The sequence below is a fragment of the Microcaecilia unicolor genome, chromosome 13 (genome assembly GCF_901765095.1).
Source record: "Microcaecilia unicolor chromosome 13, aMicUni1.1, whole genome shotgun sequence".
NCBI lineage: Eukaryota > Metazoa > Chordata > Amphibia > Gymnophiona > Siphonopidae > Microcaecilia > Microcaecilia unicolor.
The window spans coordinates 96,412,184-96,435,009 of record NC_044043.1 but is presented as its reverse complement, the minus strand read 5'-3'; the positions used below and the strand labels follow the sequence as shown (position 1 = coordinate 96,435,009).

Sequence of the window (22,826 nt, the reverse complement as noted above, 5' to 3'; positions counted from 1 at the left end):
TTTTACCTGCTGGGGGGGGGGGGTGGCGCGCTCCGGCCGGCTTCGCTCGTTCCCTGCTCCCTCTGCCCCGGAACAGGAAATAACCCGTTCTGGGGCAGAGGGAGCAGGGAACGAGCGTTGCCGACAGACGTGTGGCACCCTCCCCAGCGGCGTGCACCCGGGGCGGACCGCACCCACCGCCCCCCCCCCCCCCTTAGTACGCTACTGTCTTCAAGTTTCATTGATGGAGATTAGTTATCTAATTTTTATTTTTTTCCTAGTACTTGGATCATTGTTTAGTGGACGAAGCGTATAGAGAATAATATAATTCCTTCTTTTTGTTATTTCTATATTTAATTGTTGTCTTGAATATTTCCATTGCATTTATGTTGTAAATGTAATTATTAAATGATATAAATAAAGTATTAAAAAATAAATCTATGTGGAACTGTGTCAAAGGTTTCCTAAAATCTAAATACACTATATCTAGCGCTCTCTCTTCATCCAACTCTCTGGTCACCCAGTCAAAGAAATGAATCAGATTTGTCTGAAACGACCTGCTTCAGGTCCTGTAATCCAATGGATTTCAGAAACATCACTATTCTCTGTTTTAAAAAAAAACAGTAGAACTTCCAGTCTCCCCCCACCCACCCTCCAGACAAGCCAGGAAATTCAGACTCGGTCCTTGCACCATTTCTTTTTCCAGAAACCCTGAGGAGCTGTGATGTATCACACAGTTGAGTTGCATCTCCTGGAAGCCTTGTCAGTCGCAAGCTTATTGCGTCAACTTTCCTGGAAGCCTCTGAGTCAAATGCTTGTTTGCTTTTCTGACTTATACTGTTGTGTGTGCATTTACTATTTACCAGTGCGTTTTTTTCTAGCGAAAAAGGTGCCAGTACTCGAATGACAGACCACCTTTCAGGGGTGGGGTGATCACTGAGGGATCTACCCCACAATAACCAGGTCCACTGCAACCAGTCAAGGCATCTATGACATGGCAGACTTGGTGTGTAGAGCCTGAGCTCTTTCATTAAAACTTAGGGTCCATGGGTCAATTTTAGCAGACAATGGAAAAGGTGCCAGTACCCCCAAGTACCCCCTCAAAAAAAGCCCTTCTAAAGGGTGACAAGATTCCATGCAGAATTTCAAAGAGTAGCAACATTCCATGTAGAACCCCAAAGAATAGCAAGGTTCTGGAATCCTAAAGAGCAGTGTGTTTTTTCTAGCGAAAAAGGTGCTGGTACTCAAATGTCAGGCCACCCTTCAGGGATGGGATGATCACTGAGGGACCCACCCCACAATAGCCAGGTCCCCTGCAATCAGTCACAGAATCTATAACAAGGCAGAGTTGGTGTGTAGAGCCTGAGCTCTTTCATTAAAACTTGGGGACCATGGGTCAATTTTAGTAGACAATGGAAAAGGTGCCGGTACTCAGTACCCCCAAGTACCCCCTCAAAAAAAGCCCTGCTATTTACCATAGATGCCATACAATACATTTGTTGATACTAAGCTTGTTGGTCCACCAATGTTTTAATTTTTTAAAACATTGGTGGCGGGAGGGGGGTCGAGAGGGTCGTCGGCAGGGGGGGGGGTCAAAGTTGTTGTTGTTGGTGGTGGTGGCGGCAATGGCGGGGGGGGGGGGGGTCAGCGGGAGGGGGCTCCAGAGCCTGCCGAAGTCTGGCTACGCCCCTGATAAACAGTATGGATTTAGTCCAGAGGGTGGCTACTAAAATGGTCAGCAGTCTTCATCATTAACATATGGGGACAGATTTCAAGCTTTCAATTTGTATATTTTGGAAGAAAGGTGGCACAGGGTAGATAGGATAGAGACATTAAAATACTTCCATGTTGCAAATGCGCAGGAGGCGAGTCTCTTTCTGTTGAAAGGAAGCTCTGGAACGAGAGGTCAAAAGATGAATATGAAAGGGGAGAGACTAAGTATATAAGTGTTGCCACACTGGGACAGACTGAAGGTCCATCAAGCACAGCATCCTGTTTCCAACAGCGGCCAATCCAGGTCACAAGGACCTGGCAGAAAAACAAAGAATAGCAACATTCCATGTAGAACCCAAAGAGTAGCAAGATTCCATTCAGAATCCCAAGTACATAAGTGTTGCTATACTGGGACAGACCAAAGGTCCATCAAGCCCAGCATCCTGTTTCCAACAGTGGCCAATCCAGGTCACAAGTACCTGGCAGAAACCCAAAGAGTAGCAACATTCTATGTAGGACCTTAAATAATAGCAAGATTCTAGAATTCTAAAGAATAACAAGTTACATGCAGAATTTCAAAGTGTAGCAACATTCCTTATAGAACACCAAAGAGTAACAAGATTCTATTCAGAATCCCAAGTACATAAGTATTGCCACACTGGGACAGACCAAATGTCCATCAAGCCCAGCATCCTGTTTCCAACAGTGGCCAATCCAGGTCACAAATACCTGGCAAGATCCCGAAAAAGCTCAATACATTTTATGCTGCTGCTTATCAGTGGATTTTCCCCAAGTCAATTTAATAATGGTCTATGGACTTAGGAAGCTGTCCAGACCCTTTTTAAACCCCTCTAAGCTAACAGCCTTTACCACATTCTCTGGCAACGAATTCCAGAGTTTAATTACACGTTGCGTGAAGAAAAGTTTTCTCTGATTCGTATCGTCATCGCATGCCCCCTAGTCCTAGTATTTTTGGAAAGAGTAAACAAACAATTCTTGTCTACCCGTTCAACTCCACTCATTATTTTATAGACCTCTATCATATCTCTCCTCAGCCATCTCTTCTCCAAGCTGAAGAGCCCTAGACGCTTTAGACATTCCTCATAGGGAAGTCGTCCCATCCTCTTTATCATTTTCATCGCTCAGGAGTAACCTAATATTTCTTTATGGAAAAGGTGGTTAATTCACAGAACAGCTTCCCTACGGAGGTGGTAGAGACGAAGCCTGTATTGGGACATGTACATGGCATGGATGGGCAGACTGGATAGGCCATATGGTCTTTACCTGTTATTTTCTCTTTTTCTACCTCAGTTGTTTTTCCCATCATAAAGAGCATATGAATTTGGGGGGGGGGGGGGGGGGGGGGGGGGGTGAAATGTGCAGACAGTGGGACAGTTTCTTTTCAATATGATCTCCTTCCTTGCAGAGACATAGAATTACTAGGGGACAACACTGGGGTTTTTCTCTTATGTGGGCCAAAATTTAAAAATTCATTTGGTGGAGCTGAATTCGAACTGGATGTAAAAAAAAATAATAAGGAAAACAAAATTGGTGTTCAACAACCATTATGTGAAATGTAGATCCAAAGAAACTCATTTACATGACAGAAAACCCAGAATGGACCTACTTTTGCTGCTGCTTCTTTCCTCAGGACCTCTGGCCGGGGCCTGGGCAGTGCAGGACTGGGAGTTGTCTTCTGGCTGCAGGTTGTGCCACGTTTAGCAGCTCAGTAGAAGGCTAGACAGTGTATACGTAGCACACTCAAATGACAGCAGATAAAAACCCACAAGATTCATCTAATCTACCCAACAAAATCCAGAATCATGCCTGCCATTCTCTGCAGGGCCCCAGAGATATCAAATCTCCACCATGCCAACCATACAGGCAACCAAACATGATGGAGTCTTGGTTATTATTTATTTATTGCACTTGTGTCCCACATTTTCCCACCTATTTGCAGGCTCAATGTGGCTTACAGAGCACTGTCATGGCATAGCCATGTCAGGTTACATCATACAATTGGTGTTACAAGAAGTTAAAGAAGGCAAAAGGATTTGTTCAAGCATTTGTAGGAAAGTATATTCTGAGTAAAGTTGTTATATTCTAGTTGGATAGGTGTTGTTTTAAAGCTAGTTAAGGGTTCTCGTGGTAGGCTTTGTTAAAGAGGTAAGTCTTCAAGGCTTTATAACTACATATCATCTCCAAGTATTGCTTACAGTATTCAACTTACCAGTTTAGATGTCTTCCCCTCTCCCCTCAGCTGCATAACACCTTCACTCGCAGCACGTGATGATAAGGTGATCTGCAACGCTGGCGCTGCCAAAGCCTCACCTGTCTTTTGCCATTTGCGAGACACAGACCCTAGAAGACTGTCCAGCATCGGGCCTCCGTTCCCCCATGCTAGACTTGGTAAATTTTCTTTCCGTCTTTTACCATTTGTGTCCCTGCTTAAGAAGATGAAAAGAAGATTCCAAAACCAGGGCAGTCACGTAGGTAGGTTGCAAGGAACAAGGCTTGGTCAGGGTTCCAGGGTGGATCGTACAAAATCAGGACAGGGAACAAGGTGTAATGCAGGTTCAGGACTTCACCGTCAGATGAACTTTCCAAGAGCCCAGCTCAGGGAAGGGCTAAAATCCCTGCTGGACCAGTCCTGGGTTAGAAGCAGGTACAAACACAGAACAAAGAGCCAACTGGATAACAAGACATAAAAGCACAATACATTACGTTTATAGACCGTACATAACCACATGCTCAGAAGACCGGTAAAGAACTGTGACGGGATGGTCAGTGTGTGTCCAACAGGAGATTCTGCAAAATCTTCAGGGGAGTCTAAGAAGGTGCAATAGAAGACTGAGCTGAGGAGGGGGAATGAAACTGAGGTAAGGACTTGAGACTGGGGGTGGGAGAAGGGTGAGCCCAGAAAATCGATCTTGGGGAAGGAGGTAGAATACTCAAGACACAGATACTGGAAATGGACTAGTGTACAGTGGTCGTGAGATGCTTCCAGGAAATCTCAGTTGACACAGATAATGTTAATATATATAGAATAGGACCTGCTGGGGGTCCATCTAGCCCAGTATCCAGTTTTCAACAGTGGCCAGTCCATGCCAGCTACCCCCCCCCCCCCCCCCAAGGGATAAGCACTGGCTTTCCCCAGGTCTATCTTGATAACAGTTTATGGACTTTTCCTCCTGGAATCTGTCCAAACCTTTTTAAAACCCAGCTACAATAACTGCTTTACTTGCTCCAGCAGTGAGTTTCAGAGCTTAACCATTCTTGAGTGAAAAAAATATTTTCTCCTATTTGTTTTAAACGTATTACTATGTAACTTCACGGAGCGTCCCCTAGTCTTTGTACTTTTTGAAAGAGCACCAAGTTTATTAAAATTTAATATACCGCTCAGGCAGAATTCTAGGCAGTTTACAGCAATATTTTTAAAAATTATAAAACTGGAAAAGAACGCCAGTGCTAACCGGAAAGAAAAAGGAAGTGAAAAAAACAACACAGCAAACTATTTTAAATCCAGAGAGAAAGATTCGGAAGATAACAATAAAAGAGGAAAAAAAGGTCAAACTTTAGGACCGATGGATTAGTCACCTCTTGCCAGATGTTCAAAGGCAAGGTGTTCTAAAGTTTAATTCCAGCAACCAGAGGCGTAGCCAGACAACAGATTTTGAGTGGGCCTAGGCAAGAAGTGGGTGGGCACCAAATGTTCCCTTCACCCCCCCCCCCCCCCCACCAAAAAAAAAATGATCTCAGCTGGTGAAAAAACGCTCCTTTCCACCTTGGCAGTCTGTAGCAGGCATGCGCTGAAAGCTGAGCATGCGCAGGTGCCGGTATTGTGGACAGTAGAATTTTCGTTACCCTCAGGGGGGAACTCTTCAGCTGGAGGAGCTTGGGATCCCAACCGGCTACCGCTAAATGTGTGCTAATGTCGGGTGGGCCTGAGCCCTAAGTGGGTGGGCCCCGGCCCACCCAGGCCCACCTGTGGCTATGCCACTGCCAGCAACCATAAACAACCTTCCCTGAAGAGACTGCAGTGCTACCTCATGGGGAGAGGGGACTACCAACAGGCCCTGTGACGCGGACCTAAGGGTCCGGCATAGGAGCCAACTTTTCAAAATGATTGGGGGTGCTAAGCCCAAAGGACATAACCCCTCCCTGGACACATACAAGGAATTTTCTCAATACTGGGGGTGCTCAAGCACCCACAGCACCCACAGAGTCAGCTCTTATACACGTGGAATTATAGGGAGTGACAGAATCGATTCACTTCTACCTGTTCCACTCCATTCAGGATTTTATAGAACTTTGTCATATCTCCCCTCAGCCGTCTCTAATCCAGTCCTGGGTCTGCCCCACTGCATCTCTGGACTTGCAGTTCCACTGTCTCTAGGAAAGTCCAGACCTGGACAAGTCTGTGAAGGTGGAGCTGGGTCAGATGTGAGTGCTACTGATATAACAAAACCATCCCAGCTGCTTCCTTTTCCCGGTGTAGACCATAGAGCAATGTTTCCCAAGTCCGGTCCTGGAGTACCCCCCCCCCCCCCCCCCCTTGCCAGTCAGGTTTTCAGGATACCCACAATGAATATTTTTTCACGGAGAGAGTAGTGGATGCTTGGAATGCCCTCCCGCGGGAGGTGGTGGAAATGAAAACGGTAACGGAATTCAAACATGCGTGGGATAAGCATAAAGGAATCCTGTGCCAAAGGAATGGATCCTCAGGAGCTTAATCAAGATCGGGAGGCGGGGCTGGTGGTTGGGAGGCGGGGAGAGTGCTGGGCAGACTTATACGGTCTGTGCCAGAGCCGGTGGTGGGAAGCGGGACTGGTGGTTGGGGGGCGGAGATAGTGCTGGGCAGACTTATACGGTCTGTGCCAGAGCTGGTGGTTGGGAGGCGGGGCTGGTGGTTGGGAGGCAGAGATAGTGCTGGGCAGACTTATACGGTCTGTGCCAGAGCCGGTGGTGGGAAGCGGGACTGGTGGTTGGGGGGCGGAGATAGTGCTGGGCAGACTTATACGGTCTGTGCCAGAGCTGGTGGTTGGGAGGCGGGGCTGGTGGTTGGGAGGCAGAGATAGTGCTGGGCAGACTTATACGGTCTGTGCCAGAGCCGGTGGTTGGGAGGAGGGGCTGGTGGTTGGGAGGCGGGGATAGTGCTGGGCAGACTTATACAGTCTGTGCCCTGAAGAGCACAGGTACAAATCAAAGTAGGGTATACACAAAAAGCAGCAAATATGAGTTATCTTGTTGGGCAGACTGGATGGACCGTGCAGGTCTTTTTCTGCCGTCATCTACTATGTTACTATGAATATGCATGAACTTGATTTGCATACACTGCCTCCTGAACTTCCGTAAACTATTGAAAACCTATTTATTTAAGAAAGCTAACAATAACAACTCATCCTAAATACCAACTAACAAAACGTACCTATACAAAATGTATTCTTTATGTCTTAATTGTTTATGCTAAATTATCCTGATTTATAGTTTAATATTCCTAATTGTTCAAGTTAATCTGTCACGAATGAAGTTTAACCTAATACCTTTCAGTTCTTATCGTATGACCAACTTTCCTTCCTGTAACCTAATGCACTCTGTCTCCTCTTCCTCAACTATGTATTTCTCCTCTCCGGAACTGGTAATCACCACTTACGGAACTATGTAAGCCACACTGAGCCTGCAAATAGGTGGGAAAATGTGGGATACAAATGTTTTATAAATAAATAAATAAATAAATTATATGCAAATCTCTTTCATGCATATTCATTGTGGATATCCTGAAAACCTGATTGGCAAGGGTGGGGGGGGGGGGGGGTACTCCCGGACCGGACTTGGGAAACACTGCAGCGTAAAGGAAGCTTACAAACTGCAAACAGGAAACCCTACTGCCATCCAGCCTTACTGGGCGCTTACCAGAGAGGCTGTGCGTTCCCAATCATTCCCAGATGAGCTGCTGTGCATCACCCTGTTCTGTTTTTATTTTGGCTGGTGGACGTGGTATGCTCTTCCTAAACATTGATCTTGGAATGCGTCTGTCCTTCAGCCCCCCCTCTGGGAACTGAGCAACGCTTGAGTTATGGGAATGGTAGCTGTCAGTGCTGGGACACGCCAAGGGAGATATTCAGGCAGGTCCATAGTGGTTACACATGGACCTCATCCTCTCTCGCTGTGTGTGTCCCCCCGAAATCCCCCCCCCCCCCCCGCATCACCATCATCAGGTCCACATATTCTACATACTAGTGTCAGAGGTACTCAGCCTATAAAATGCAATCAAAAACAGGCCTTGAGAGCTGAACAACAGACAGGAGAGGGGAGGAAGAGTGAGAAATGATTTTAAAGTATCTAAATCGCATCCATAACAAATAATAGGCGTTTTGAGGCCACTTCAGTACTCGCCTTCTTTTTTGGAGATACTAACCTGGCATTCTCCTTTCACAAGTTTGCTCTCTGCAGAATCCTGCCCCACATATTTACCTGCAGAAAAACTCTGTAATCAAATCCAGGGCCGCCGAGAGGGGGGGGGGGGCAGGGGGGACAAAATTCCCCGGGCCTGGGCCTCCAAGGGGGGCCCGGCGCCGCAGTCCCTTCCACCCGCCCCCCCCCTCCGTCCACCACCGGGCCTGGTCCCCCTGAATTAAAATCATAGCGCCTCACCTCGACCTCGCTCCGTGTGAAAGAAGCGCAGCAGCAGATCGCCTCCCTTTGGGCCTTCCCTCCCTGTGTCCTGCCCTCGAGGGTGGGACACAGGGACGGAAGGCCCGAAGGGAGGCGATCTGCAGACTGCCGCTGCTGCGCTTCTTTCATACGGAGTGAGATCGAGGTGAGGCGCTATGATTTTAATTCAGGGGGGCCGGGCCCGATGGTGGATGGAGGGGGGCAGGTGGAGGGGGGCGGTGACGACGACCTCGTGGGGGGGCCCCGGGGGCAGCCTTGCCCCGGGCCTAGCCCAGTCTCTCGGCAGCCCTGATAAAATCACTCTGTGGCTAAAACTATATCAACTGTCTGACGTATCGTTTCTACACTGCTGACATTTATCATGTTTCAATTAATATGATTGTTCTGTGCATTTTAATGTTATAAATATTTTTTATTGTTTACATGAAAAGTCAAACGAAGACGTATTTGTACAGAAAATTAAGCGCAAAAGAGAAACAAAGAGGAACTGGTTAATGGATAGAAAACAGAAGGTGGGGTTAAAAGGCCATTTTTCTCAGTGGAGGAGGGTGAATAGTGGAGTGCCACAGGGATCTGTACTGGGACCGGTGCTATTTAACATATCTATAAAGGATCTGGAAATCAGAACAACAAGATTGTTCTTTTAGGGGGCCTTTTACTAAGGTGTGCTGAAAAATAGCTTGTGGTAGTGTAGGCGCGGGTTTTGGGCGCGCACCGATCCATTTTTCAGCGCACCTGTAAAAAAGGCCTTTGTTAACAACAAGGCAAGCGATCTGCAAGATCCAACGTGGAAAACAGATGAGCAGATCAATGTAACATCAAAAGGATTTTATTAGAGATACCGTATATAAGAAAGTTGCCCGACACAGGCCGTGTTTCGCCCACAGGTGGCTGCGTCAGGAGCTAAAATGTATCCTCCTGAAAGGAACAATTGCAATTCTCATATAAGGGCAAGAAAAAGCCAGCACAGACGGCAAGTCCTATTGTGTTGTCGAATCGCAAATCAGTACTCCGTTACTGAAGCCGGGTCTGGCGTTCCTCTCTCAGTTACTGACTCCATATACGCCTCTGCATGCTCTCCAGTCCCGATACCAGCAGCTTGCTCTGAAGAAAAGGGTGTCGTCAGTGGAGTACCGCAGGGATCGGTCCTAGGGCCGGTTCTTTTTAACGTCTTTGTGAGCGATATTGCGGAAGGGCTGTCTGGTAAGGTTTGTCTCTTTGCGGACTAAACTCTGCAACAGGGTGGACACCCTGGAGGGTGTGAATGACATGAGAAAGGACCTAGCGATGCTAGAGGAATGGACCGATATTTGGCAGCTAAGGTTTAATCCCAAAAAATGCAGGGTCTTGCACTTGGGTCGCAAAAATCGGAGGGAACGGTACAGTATAGGGGGTGAAGTGCTTCAGTGTGCGAAGGAAGAGCGGGACTTGGGGGTGATTGTGTCTGACGACCTTAAAGCTTTCAAACAGGTAGAAAAAGCGACGGCCACAGACAGATGGATGCTTGGGTGCATAAAGAGAGGCATGACCAGCAGGAAAAAGGAGGTGATAGTGCCATTGTATAAGTCTCTGGTGAGACCTCATTTGGAGTACTGCGTGCAGTTCTGGAGACCGCACCTACGGAAAGATATAAACAGGATGGAGTCAGTCCAGAGGGCGGCTACGAAATTAGTAAGCAGTCTTGAATGCAAAAATTACAGGGACAGGCTTAGGTACCTCAACATGTATACGCTGGAAGAGAGGAGAGAGAGAGCAGACATGATAGAAACGTTTAAATATCTCAAGGGCATTTATGTACAGGAAGAGAGCCTTTTCCAAATGAAGGAGAGCTCTGGAATGAGGGGGAAGAGGGAATAGGCTTAGGAGTAACCATAGGAAGTATTATTTCACAGAAAGGGTGGTGGAGGCGTGGAATGGCCTCCCGGTGGAGGTGGTGGAGTCGAGGACTGTTCCAGAATTTAAAAAGCCATGGGATAAGCATGTGGGATCGCTTAAGAAAAGGAAGAGTTAGGGGTTACAGAGGATGGGCAGACTGGATGGGTCATATGGCCTTTATCTGCCGTCATGTTTCTATGTTTCCATACCTACAATTAAATACATTCGCTATGATGTTATTCGGAAAATAAGTTTTTCGGTGATGGCCCCCAGTCTTTGCAATACTCTCCCTTCATATATTCGTCAACAGGATTCCCTGGACAAATTTAAGACAGATGTAAAAACTTCTCTTGACCTTTTCCTTTTTAGCTAGGAGGGGAGGGGATTGGGATTGTCAGCGTGGCAGAATAACCTGAATAACCTGGAGGTTTCCGTGTGGAATGTTTTGTACTCTTTGCTCATCTTTCCTATCTGAATGGAAGCCTCTTCAATATTTATTACATAGATTTATTTTTTTGATTAAGCAGACCACTCAGACAGCTTGGAAAAGAGATGGCTGAGGGAGGATATGACAGTTACTACTATTACTACTTAACATTTCTAAAGCGCTACTAGGGTTACGCAGCGCTGTACAATTTAACATAAAAGGACAGTCCCTGCTCAAAGAGTTTACAATCTAAAGGACACATGAACAGTCAGTCCGATAGGGGCAGTCAAATTGGGGCAGTCTAGATTTCCTGAAAGGTAAGAGTTAGGTGCCGAAAGCAGCATTGAAGAGGTGGGCTTTAAGCAAAGACTTGAAGATGGGCATGGAGGGGGCTTGGCGTAAGTTCTGGTAGCAGAATTAGAAAAGGTTCAAAGAAGAGTGACCAAGATGATAGAGGGGATGGAACTCCTCCCATGTGAGGAAAGGCTTAAAAGGTTGGGGCTCCTCAGCTTGGAAAAGAGACGGCTGAGGGAGGATATGATTGTGGTCTACAAAATCCTGAGTGGTGTAGAGCAGGTAAAAGTGAATTGATAGTTTTAAAATGAAAAGGAGGAAATATTTTTCCACTTAATGAATAATTGAGCTCTAGAACTCGGTGGAAGAGGATATGGTTACAGTGGTTAGCATATCTGGGTTTAAAAAAAGATTTGGACAAGTTTCTGAAGTAAAAGTCCATAGACATGGGGAAGCTACTGCTTGCCACGGGATTGGTAGCATAGAAAGTTGCCACTATTTGGCTTTCTGCCAGGTACTTGTGACCTGGATTGGCCACTGTTGGAAACAGGATACTGGGCTTGATGGACCTTCGGTCTGTCATAGTATGGCAACACTTATGTACTTGGGATTCTGAATGGAATCTTGTTATTCCTTAGAATTCTAGAATCTTGCTATTCTTTGCAGTTCTACATGGAATGTTGCTACTCTTTGGGTTTCTGCCAGGTACTTGTGACCTGGATTGGCCACTGTTGGAAACAGGATACTGGGCTAGATGGTCTGACCCAGTATGGCTAGTCTTATGTTCTTAGATATAATGATTTATTTTCTTGAAGACATCTGGAAATACTACCTCAGGCTTAATCCTCTGATCCAGGAGTAATCTCATATTCATCTTGTAGCCTAGTGGTTAGTGCAACAGGCTTTGATCCTGGAGAACTGGGTTCAATTCCTACTGCAGCTCCTTGGGATTCTGGAAAAATCACTTAACCCTCCTTTGCCCCAGGCACAAAATAAGTACCTGCATATAATATGTAAAATGGTTTGATTGTAACCACAGAAAGTTGGTAAATTAAGTCCCATTTCCTTTCCCCTTGAACTAATATGTATAGATTATAAACTTTAACACCTAGATTCTATATATCAAGATTTCCGTGTGCTTATAATATTCTCCTTCAAGACATTGTAATTATATTTACTATGTAAGCCGCATTGAGTCTGCAATGTGTGGGAAAGCGCGGGGTACAAATGTAATAAATAAATAAAATCAAAGCCTATTCCATAGCAATGTGCATATCCACCCTCATTAAGGCTTCCAACTGGATCCCGAGTTGCAGGAAATGGTTAATCCAGGCCTGGGTTTACCCCGTTGCATACAGGGATTTGTATTTCTGATTTCCCCATTGCATTCCCTGAGAAAAACAAGACTACAATTCTCAGTTTGCCCTGGGATAAACCCAGGACTGGATCAATCCTGTCCTGCAAATCTGGATCCAGTTGGCAGCCCTAATCTTCATCCTTCTCTCTCCAGCATCTGCACCATGCCTTGTCTCTCTACTAGTACTAGTAATCATTTTTATAGCGCTGCTAAGACGTACGCATCGTTGTCCACATTATATGCAGGTACTTTCTCTGTCCCTAGAGGGCTCACAATCTAAGTTTTTGTACCTGGGGCAATGGAGGGTTAAGTAACTTACCCAAGGTCACAAGGAGCAGCAGTGGGAGTTGAACCCAGTTCCCCAGGATCAAAGCCTGCTGCACTAACCATTAGGCTACTCCTACACCATTAGGGTCTCTCCTCCCTGCTCCCTTTCCTGTCCATCACCATCATATATCTTCACCCCCACCTCTACCTCTCCCTACCCCACATCAGCGTCTCCCACTTCTCCAATATCTGCTTCTGTGCCCCCCCCCTGATTCTGTATCTGCCTTACCCACTTTCCCTTCCTGTCACCATCTACCTTTGCTCTTCTCCCCTCCCTTCATCTCAGCATCTACTTTGCCCTGCTACCCACTCCCTCCCAGAACCTGCCCATGCCTGTCCTCCCCTTCCCTCCCAGTTACCTGCACTATTGCTTCCTTCCCTTCCATCCATCATGAACATATTCGAAACTCATGTATCAACGCAGAGGAAGCAGAGCTGTGGCAGTCAGTGGCACAGGCTCCTCAAGACCTTCAGCTAGAGGGCACTGGGAAACCCTGCCACAGGACCACTCCCTGCCCATCTTCAAATCCTTGCTCAAAGCCCACCTCTTCAATGTTGCCTTCGGCACCTAACCACCGTACCTCTACTCAGGAAATCTAGACTGCCACAACTTGACATTTCATCCTTTAGATTGTAAGCTCTTTGAGCAGGGACTGTCCTTCTTTGTTAAACTGTACAGCGCTGCGTAACCCTAGTAGCGCTCTAGAAATGTTAAGTAGTAGTAGTAGTAGTAGGTGGGGCAGCGGTGATAAAATTCCCCGGACCCGGCCTCCAAGTGGGGGTCCGGGCTCAGCACTGGCAAGCTTCTTCATGCCTGCTTCCAGGTCTGTCCTCTCCTGCTCCTGCGTGGCACCCAGGACCCAGATGATTGCATTTGCATTAATGCAATTATCCAACTCCCGGCATGGACAGGAGCAGCGCAGGAGAGGACAGAGTGAGAGCGCAGACAGAAAGGCACGGGGGCAGTGACCCAGATGGGGTGGGGGCACTCACATGTATGTGGTCCAGCCCTGCCTGCCTAGTTGTTCTGGTCTCAGGTCTGTTTTGCTTCTTAGGCAAGTGAGACTTGGGGATCCCCACGAGCCTCACTGCTCTGGTCTCCCTGATGCAGTCCCCGCTCAATGTATGAGATGAGAGGATGTGTGTGTTTGTATCAGAGATCGCGTCCAACTGTATGTATCTCATGCCTAATACATAGTTGGTGTCTCTGTGAGGCACAGGGGGATATAATGGACTCTCTGGGTTCAGGAGGAGAGTCAGTGACCGAGACACAGTGAGATAAAGTGACTCCCCAGGATCACACAGAGAATCAGAGTGAAAGTGACTCCTTCAGGGTCACTTGGAGAGTCTGTGACTGAGGCACAGGGAGAGAAAGTGACTCCCCCAGGGTCACACAGAGAGTCAGTGACTGAGACACAGTGAGATAAAGTGACTCCCCAGGATCATACAGAGAATCAGAGTGAAAGTGACTCCTTCAGGGTCACCTGGAGAGTCTGTGACTGAGGCACAGGGAGAGAAAGTGACTCCCCAGGGTCACACAGAGAGTCAGTGACTGAGACACAGGGAGAGAAAGTGACTCCCCAGGGGCAGAGAGTCAGTGACTGAGACACAGTGAGATAAAGTGACTCCCCAGACAGAGAATCAGAGTGAAAGTGACTCCTTCAGGGTCACCTGGAGAGTCTGTGACTGAGGCACAGGGAGAGAAAGTGACTCCCCCAGGGTCACAGAAAGAGTCAGTGACTGAGTCACAGGGAGAGAAAGTGACTCCCCAGGGTCACACAGAGAGTCAGTGACTGAGACACAGTGAGATAAAGTGACTTCCCAGGATCATACAGAGAATCAGAGTGAAAGTGACTCCTTCAGGGTCACCTGGAGAGTCTGTGACTGAGGCACAGGGAGAGAAAGTGACTCCCCAGGGTCACACAGACAGTGACTGAGACACAGGGAGAGAAAGTGACTCCCCAGGGGCAGAGAGTCAGTGACTGAGACACAGTGAGATAAAGTGACTCCCCAGGATCACACAGAGAATCAGAGTGAAAGTGACTCCTTCAGGGTCAGTGCTGGTATGTCTAGTAGTGCTACAGAAATGATTAGTAGTAGGGTCACCTGGAGAGTCAGTTGATTGAAGCACAGGAAGAGAAAGTGACTCCGCCAGGGTCACACAGAGAGTCAGTGACTGAGACACAGTGAGATAAAGTGACTCCCCAGGATCATACAGAGAATCAGAGTGAAAGTGACTCCTTCAGGGTCACCTGGAGAGTCTGTGACTGAGGCACAGGGAGAGAAAGTGACTCCCCAGGGGCAGAGAGTCAGTGACTGAGACACAGTGAGATAAAGTGACTCCCCAGACAGAGAATCAGAGTGAAAGTGACTCCTTCAGGGTCACCTGGAGAGTCTGTGACTGAGGCACAGGGAGAGAAAGTGACTCCCCCAGGGTCACAGAAAGAGTCAGTGACTGAGTCACAGGGAGAGAAAGTGACTCCCCAGGGTCACAAAGAGAGTCAGTGACTGAGACACAGTGAGATAAAGTGACTCCCCAGGATCATACAGAGAATCAGAGTGAAAGTGACTCCTTCAGGGTCACCTGGAGAGTCTGTGACTGAGGCACAGGGAGAGAAAGTGACTCCCCAGGGTCACACAGACAGTGACTGAGACACAGGGAGAGAAAGTGACTCCCCAGGAGCAGAGAGTCAGTGACTGAGACACAGTGAGATAAAGTGACTCCCCAGGATCACACAGAGAATCAGAGTGAAAGTGACTCCTTCAGGGTCAGTGCTGGTATGTCTAGTAGTGCTACAGAAATGATTAGTAGTAGGGTCACCTGGAGAGTCAGTTGATTGAAGCACAGGAAGAGAAAGTGACTCCGCCAGGGTCACACAGAGAGTCAGTGACTGAGGCACAGGGAGAGAACGTGACTCCCCTAGAGTCACACAGAGAGTCAGTGACTGAGACACAGTGAGATAAAGTGACTCCCCAGGATCACACAGAGAATCAGAGTGAAAGTGACTCCTTCAGGGTCAGTGCTGGTATGTCTAGTAGTGCTACAGAAATGATTAGTAGTAGGGTCACCTGGAGAGTCAGTTGATTGAAGCACAGGAAGAGAAAGTGACTCCGCCAGGGTCACACAGAGAGTCAGTGACTGAGGCACAGGGAGAGAACGTGACTCCCCTAGAGTCACACAGAGAGTCAGTGACTGAGGCACAGGGAGAGAAAGTGACTCCCCCCCACGGCCACACTGAATCAGTAGTAGAGAAATCTTGAACTCATATCGCAGGATATCTGTTGAATCCTAATTTGCTGTTTTACACATGAGGCTATTCCTGCTCCAGAGAAGAACATGTATTATAATCAGCTGTAAGGAAAAGCTACAGCATCACAGTGGTCTCGTCTTTCTCATCTGATATCATCTCTCCATGCAAAGCTGGTGCTCACTGCTCCAGCCCCCAAACTGCTCCACTTCTCAGGGAACCACCATGCAACGCAAACCAACCCAGTTCTTAGATTATGCATATTGTACCTACTGTACACCACCTTGGATGACTCTGTTCATAAAGGCAGGTAATAAATCTCATTCAATAAATAAATATGCATTTTCATTCTATGAATATTCATTATGTAGAGCAGAGCTGTACCAAATAGCATATTTTACTATTCGGCCGACTACGAGTAATGGGCATTGAGTTTTAACATCATAAAGAATCAACTTGAAATCAGGGATCAAGTGTTTATTTCAGTAGGATTTAGCACAGAAGAGCCCCAGGTTATTCGTATTCGAATTTAAATCACTATTCGGCTGAATAGAATATGAATATTTGATACAGCAGTAATGAAGAGGCTGAAAACCAGATCTGTGGAGAGGGGCTGAGGCTGTGCCCTCCAAGACAGGATTCGGAAGGCACTGATTGAATTAGCACATGTCTGAAACTTTGGAGTAGTATCTAATTCACCCATTTCTTTGTACATTTCTCACATGCTTGGGATTTCTCTGTACATGTTCTCATATGCATGTGTATATTTTGTGTCCTATTCCAGGTTTTGCCCATAGTCGCAGTCAAGTAAACATACCAACATCGACCTCTAGTGTTCAAGAGGAGCCATGGCACAAGAGAGTCGGGCAAGAGGATTTGGTATTAAAACAACAGGAACCTAATGTCTTCCCTTCTCACCTCCTGTGCATCCATATGTGCTTTCCTGCTAGCCCTTACAGAGTATCTGGTTGCCCTGCACCTGAAAACACAGAAATAAAGGTTCTCTAAGAAAAACAAACATTATAAGATGAATTTTTTAATTGTATTAGCTGGTAATACAGTTTTTGACTTGCTTTCTGGAGCTGACACTCTGTTTCCTCAGATCAGGATAGAAAAAGCAAAAAATGACATTTGTCAGAAAATATAGCTGAATCATGAAAAACGCATCAAGGGTGCCTCAAATGTCACTAAAGCCTTCTGTTGAGCACAGTTCCCCCCTAAGCTGAGTGGGAGTCGTCCATGTACAGTCCTGCCAGTGGGAAGTGCTGTTTCACTATCACATTTTCAACAGTGAGGATGTTATAATGTATCGCTCCATGGTGCGACTGCACCTCGAGTATTGTGTTCAATTCTGGTTGCCACATCTCAAAAAAGATATAGTGGAATTAGAAAAGGTGCAGAGAAGGGCGACGAAAATGATAAAGGGGATGGGACGACTTCCCTATGAGGAAAGACTAAAGCATCTAGAGCTATTCAGCTTGGAAAAAAGGCGGCTGAGGGGAGATACGATAGAGGTCTATAAAATAATGAGTGGAGTTGAACGGGTAGATGTGAAGCGTCTGTTCACGCTTTCCAAAAATACTAGGACCAGGGGGCATGCGATGAAGCTACAATGTAGTAAATTTGAAACGAATCGGAGAAAAATTTTCTTCACTCAGCATGTAATTAAACTCTGGAATTCGTCGCCAGAGAATGTGGTAAAGGCGGTTAGCTTAGCGGAGTTTAGAAAAGGTTTGGACGGCTTCCTAAAGGAAAAGTCCATAGACCGTTATTAAATGGACTTGAGGAAAATCCACTATTTCTGGGATAAGCAGTATAAAATGTTTTGTACATTTTTGGGATCTTGCCGGGTATTTGTGACCTGGATTGGCCACAATTGGAAACAGGATGCTGGGCTCGATGGACCTTTGGTCTTTCCCAGTACGGCAATACTTATGTAAGCAAGCTCTACATGCATTAGATCAATCAAATAACATAGGCATGGTGCTCATAATGTCCAATATGATACCATGAGACACCTTAATAAGCAGTTAAGGGGGTAAGTAGATTTGCGATATATAGCCGGAACAAGATGGAAAGTACAAAGTCATTGGGATAAATAGATGGTTGGCTAAATTGAAGGCAGATTGAATAAGGTATGGGGAACTGGTCTAAGGGGGTCTTTTACTAAAGCTTTACTCGAGTTATCTGCAGCAGGGCCCATTGCTAAGCTTTAGAAAAGACCCCCTAAGTTACAGGGTGTGGGGCAAGCTAGACCAGATGCAGAAAGAGTGGCTAGTCGGTCGCCACTAGGGACGAGCTGTTGTTACATGTCGATAACAAATGAAAACGAGCAGAAAAACCCGTAACCTTTAGTGTATTTTCATTTGCCGATAATAGTGTACACCGGTTCTGTATTTATTAGGATTTACTTACTGCCTTTTTGAAGACATTCACCCAAAGTGTTATACAGCAAGAAAAAGCCCCTTGATATTCAGCCGGCGATGGTCGTCAGCTAAATTAGCCCCCATTATTCAGTGCCGAGCCACATCCGGGCACTGGCACTGAACACTGAAGGCTACAAGTGGGCAACCCAGTTTAGTGCCGCTGAATATGGGCAGTTGGGCAGGGACAGGTGATTTAAGTGGGTCAGAGCCTCTCTAGCCTGCTTGAATTGCATATATTTTTTTAAAGTTACATTTGTACCCCACGCTTTCCCACTCATGGCAGGCTCAATGCGGCTTACATATACAGGTACTTATTCGTACCTTGGGCAATGGAGGGTTAAGTGACTTGCCATGAGTCGCAAGGAGCTGCCTGTGCCTGAAGTGGGAATCGAACTCAGTTCCTCAGTTCCCCAGGACCAAAGTCCACCACCCTAACCACTAGGCCACTCCTCCCTTGAAGTTGATTATAAGCAACAAACAATTACAGCAGTAAAAATATTGAAATAACAGCACATAGGATGGCATAGGATGCTACTTACAATCTCAATATGTAAGTAGAAGTGGAATATATAGAGGAACTCTTTCCTGCCCTGAAGAGGTCAGTAGACCACCAAGGCACCACACTAAGGTAAAGGAGGGGAGGGGAGGATTTATTTATTGCATTTGTATCCCACATTTTCCCACCTATTTGCAGGCTCAATGTGGCTTACAGAGTTTTGTTATGACATAGTCATTCCAGGATGTCAGATACAATTAGTAATGTAAAAAGATTAAGTAAGGGAAAAGAGAAGGAAGGTGTTAGGCAGGATAGTATAAAAGGTGGATTTTAATAACTGGGTGGGTTGGTGAGGTAGTTTTGTAAGTTTTGTAAGGAGAGGATGCCTGCCTGCCCGTCTGTCCACCAGCCTGCCTGTTCGTCCGCAAATCCAGACAAATGGGTAGGCTGGCAAAACCCACCCGGTTGCCCGGCCATGTCCTCAAAAAGAGGACATGTTCAGGTAAAACTGGACGTATGGTAACCCTAAGCAGAAAAATCACATGTCTCGGCCACGAAGAGAAGCCAGACCTGCTATGCATCCTGATTGCAGCAGGTTAACTTGGGCCATGGTAGAGGGGGGGAGCAAGGTGGAAGCTTGATGGCAATATGTGGGGGGGGGGGAGAGAATGGGAGAGAAACTGAATTGAATGGGACTTGGGGGTGTGGAGAGCAAAGCAGTAGTTCAATGTGACTGCTGGGGGGGGGGGGGGGTGGAGAGAACATAGTAGAAACTGGATCATGGATGTGACTAGGAGGGTGGAGGGGAACAGGATTAAGGGGAAGGGAAAGGGAAATGGGACTTGATACACCGCCTTTCTGAGGTTTTTGCAAATACATTCAAAGTGGTTTACATATATTCAGGTACTTATTTTGTACCAGGAGCAATGGAGGGTTAAGTGATTTGCCCAGAGTCACAAGTAGCTGAAGTGGGAATCGAACTCAGTTCCCCAGGATCCAAGTCCACTGCACTAACCACTAGGCTACTCCTCCACTCCACTTAAAATTGGAGGAGGTCTAGGATAGGGACGGGAACAGGGCAGAAGCTGGATACGACTTGAGGGGTAGGGAAGGGACCAGAACAGTAGATGGTTTTGACTGGTGGTGGTGGTAGTAGCAGAAGCTGGATGTGACTTAGAGGGGAACAAAGCAGAAGAAAAACTGAAAGAACTGGGACTTGGTGGGTGAATGAGAGTGTGTTGGGGACAGAACAGGAAATTATGGATGGGAGACACTGAGTGGGAATTTGGAGGGGGGTCACTTAACCCTCCATTGCCCCATGTAAGCGGCATTGAGCCTGTCATGAGTGGGAAAGCGTGGGGTACAAATGTAACAATATATATATATATATACTGGTGTTTTAGGACCCAGTGTAATATTTATAATATTGTCTTTTCATAGATGGGTTAGGGCTGTTATGGTGTGATAAGTTTCCTATATATGTTTCGAGTGTCTTTTTGCAGGGTCTTCTGTTATTTTGCAAAGTGTCTGGCCCTTTTTGAAAGCAGGCTCTGGGGCAAAGTCAACCAAAGGCAGCCCTTGGCACCCAAAATAAGAAAGCTCAGGAGCAGTGGTTTCCACATCCTGTAGTCACCATACAAACAACAACTGTCTGCTTTAAACAAAGGGCCTCTTTTATCATTTAATTATTTATTTGTTGCATTTGTATCCCACCTTATCCCACCTCTTTGCAGGCTCAAAGTGACTTACAATACATCATGAGTAGTGGAAGAATGTTAGTAAATAAACATTTTAGGGTTTTGGTCAGCATGATGATAATAAAACAAAGTAATAGTATACTAGCGGTCCCCAGTGCTGTAACGCCGACAAAGCCCATTCACTTTGAACGGGCTTCGCCGGCACTGCCGCGCAGGAACTTGCTAGTGTGGCTTGATAAAAGAGGCCCAAAGTGTCTGGCAGTGGAAGGAGCGTGGGCTGTTCCTGAGGTGATGATCACAGTTTGAATATAGTAACATAGTAACATAGTAGATGACGGCAGAACAAGACCTGCATGGTCCATCCAGTCTGCCCAACAAGATAAACTCATATCTGTATACCTTACCTTGATTTGTACCTGTCTTTTTCATGGCACAGACCGTGTAAGTCTGCCCAGCACTATTCCCCGCCTCCCAACCACCAGTCCCGCCTCCCTATCACAGGATAGAATGTGTTCTATCCTTTGACAGCCTTTCCCTGGTTCTGATGTGGCTCTCGGGTGAGTGGGACACCTTTTCTGTTATGCGCACACTCACCCGAGAGCCACATCAGCAATGCATTGTGGTGGGTGTAGGGTACTGGGCTCCGTGATTCCACTAGCTTGTGTTAAATGCTCACGTCACGATGTTGGTAGTTGGTAGGCTCTACTCCCATGGTGCTTTTCCCTCTGCTTACTGGGTCAAAGTGTGCCCTGTTTTGTTTCCGGTAGTCCATGAGGTAGTAGTGGCCATTTTTGTAAGCCAGTTTTAGATCCCTTTCATGTGTTAGCCACGTTACAGAACTTAGTTCTTACCTTGAATGTTGCTGAAAGAGGGCATTGTACAGCATTCTGCCAGCTCTGACCTACTGCTAATCTCAGTACCAGAGAGACTCTTTGCCAGTAACATAGTAACATAGTAGATGACGGCAGAAAAAGACCTGCATGGTCCATCTAGTCTGCCCAAGATAAACTCATATGTGTATACCTTACCTTGAATTTGTACCTGTCTTTTTCAGGGCACAGACCATATAAGTCTGTCCAGCAGTATTTCCCGCCTCCCAACCACCAGTCCCGCCTCCCATCACCGGCTCTGGTACAGACCGTATAAGTCTGCCCTCCCCTATCCTCGCCTCCCAACCACCACCCCCTCTTCCCCCCACCTGCTCCGCCACGTGTTGTAAGGGGTATAGCTCTATTGTTGCGGAATATTGCGTTTGTGATAGAAAAATGAAGATGGAGGATTTATATTGAGATTCTCTGCAATCCTGGAGAGAATCCAGAGATCCAGACTTCACTCCCACAAAGAAGAATGTGTTGAATGATGTGTTGGTGGGGTGGGGGGTGGGGGGAGAGTTTCTTTTATGCGTAGAATGCCTTTTGTGTCTAATATTCCTAATTTAAAAGTGTGTGTGTGAGGGGGGGGGGGGGGGGGGGGGAGAAGAGAAATGTCATTTTGGCTTCTCTTCCCCCCTCCCCCCACCTAGCTTGTTCCCCTGTTCCCGCCCCAAACTTTCTGTCTACAGGTGCCACAGTGGGCACCACAGATCAAGAACTAAAAATATAACCTGTCAGCAAATCCAGGTTAATAATTCATGAACATAACTGCAGATTTTTGATCCGGGCTTTGTGTTACCCCATTTAAAGGACTTGTGATTCTAGTTTCCTTGACAAATGTTGCACGGATGTTTGCATGATGAGACCCCATAGGCACCAAAATTAGGGGGATGCGTAGAAGCAAATACAGGTTGCTCCCTCGCTGGACACAATGCAGGAGTTCGTTGCTTCTTTGCTCCATATTGCTCAGCAGCAGCAAAGGCAGGCTGCGCAGTCCCTCCCAGGCAGCAGGGGGCGCGCCTCTTTCAGGCTGATGGCAGGCGACGGGCGCACTGCACGCCTCGAACCTCAGAGACCTGCGCGCGACGGGGACCTTTCCTCACCGCGTCTGCGCCTCAGTGCCGCCACTCCCGATTGGCTGAGCGAGAACCAACGAGGCGGTGCTACGTCCTAGGGCGGCCTGGGAGGCCCGGAAGTGAGCGGCGGCGACGGCGTTGGTGCCTGTTGGCGTGAGTGACGTGAGAGGAGGCCCTGCGGGCTGGTAGGTCAGTGAGTGCCGGAGCCTCAGCGGGGCCCGGTAGTTCAACCCCCCCCCCCTCCCCAACCGAGCGGTGGGGGCGGCTTCCGTTGTCCCTTAAAACTTTGGTCTCTTGTTACACCGAGAGACTGTTTACACGGAAGGGGCTTTTTCTGAAATATCCCCCGGGGGTGTCGAGCCAG

The 22,826-nt window shown here is 47.0% G+C and overlaps 1 protein-coding gene across 4 annotated transcripts in view; it reads left to right on the top strand.

Moving 5' to 3' along the window:
* The first annotated feature begins 22,585 nt into the window (after positions 1 to 22,585).
* The window catches only part of LOC115456599 (zinc finger and BTB domain-containing protein 40-like), a 66,377-nt gene continuing 66,136 nt past the window's right edge, over positions 22,586 to 22,826 (top strand). For 3 of the 4 annotated variants that reach the window (XR_003939892.1, XM_030185801.1, XM_030185796.1), the window contains exon 1: positions 22,586 to 22,647. The gene's annotated coding sequence lies outside the window, so the exon portion shown is untranslated. The remainder of the gene's footprint in view (positions 22,648 to 22,826) is intronic. The other variant, XM_030185798.1, reaches the window with a different exon arrangement.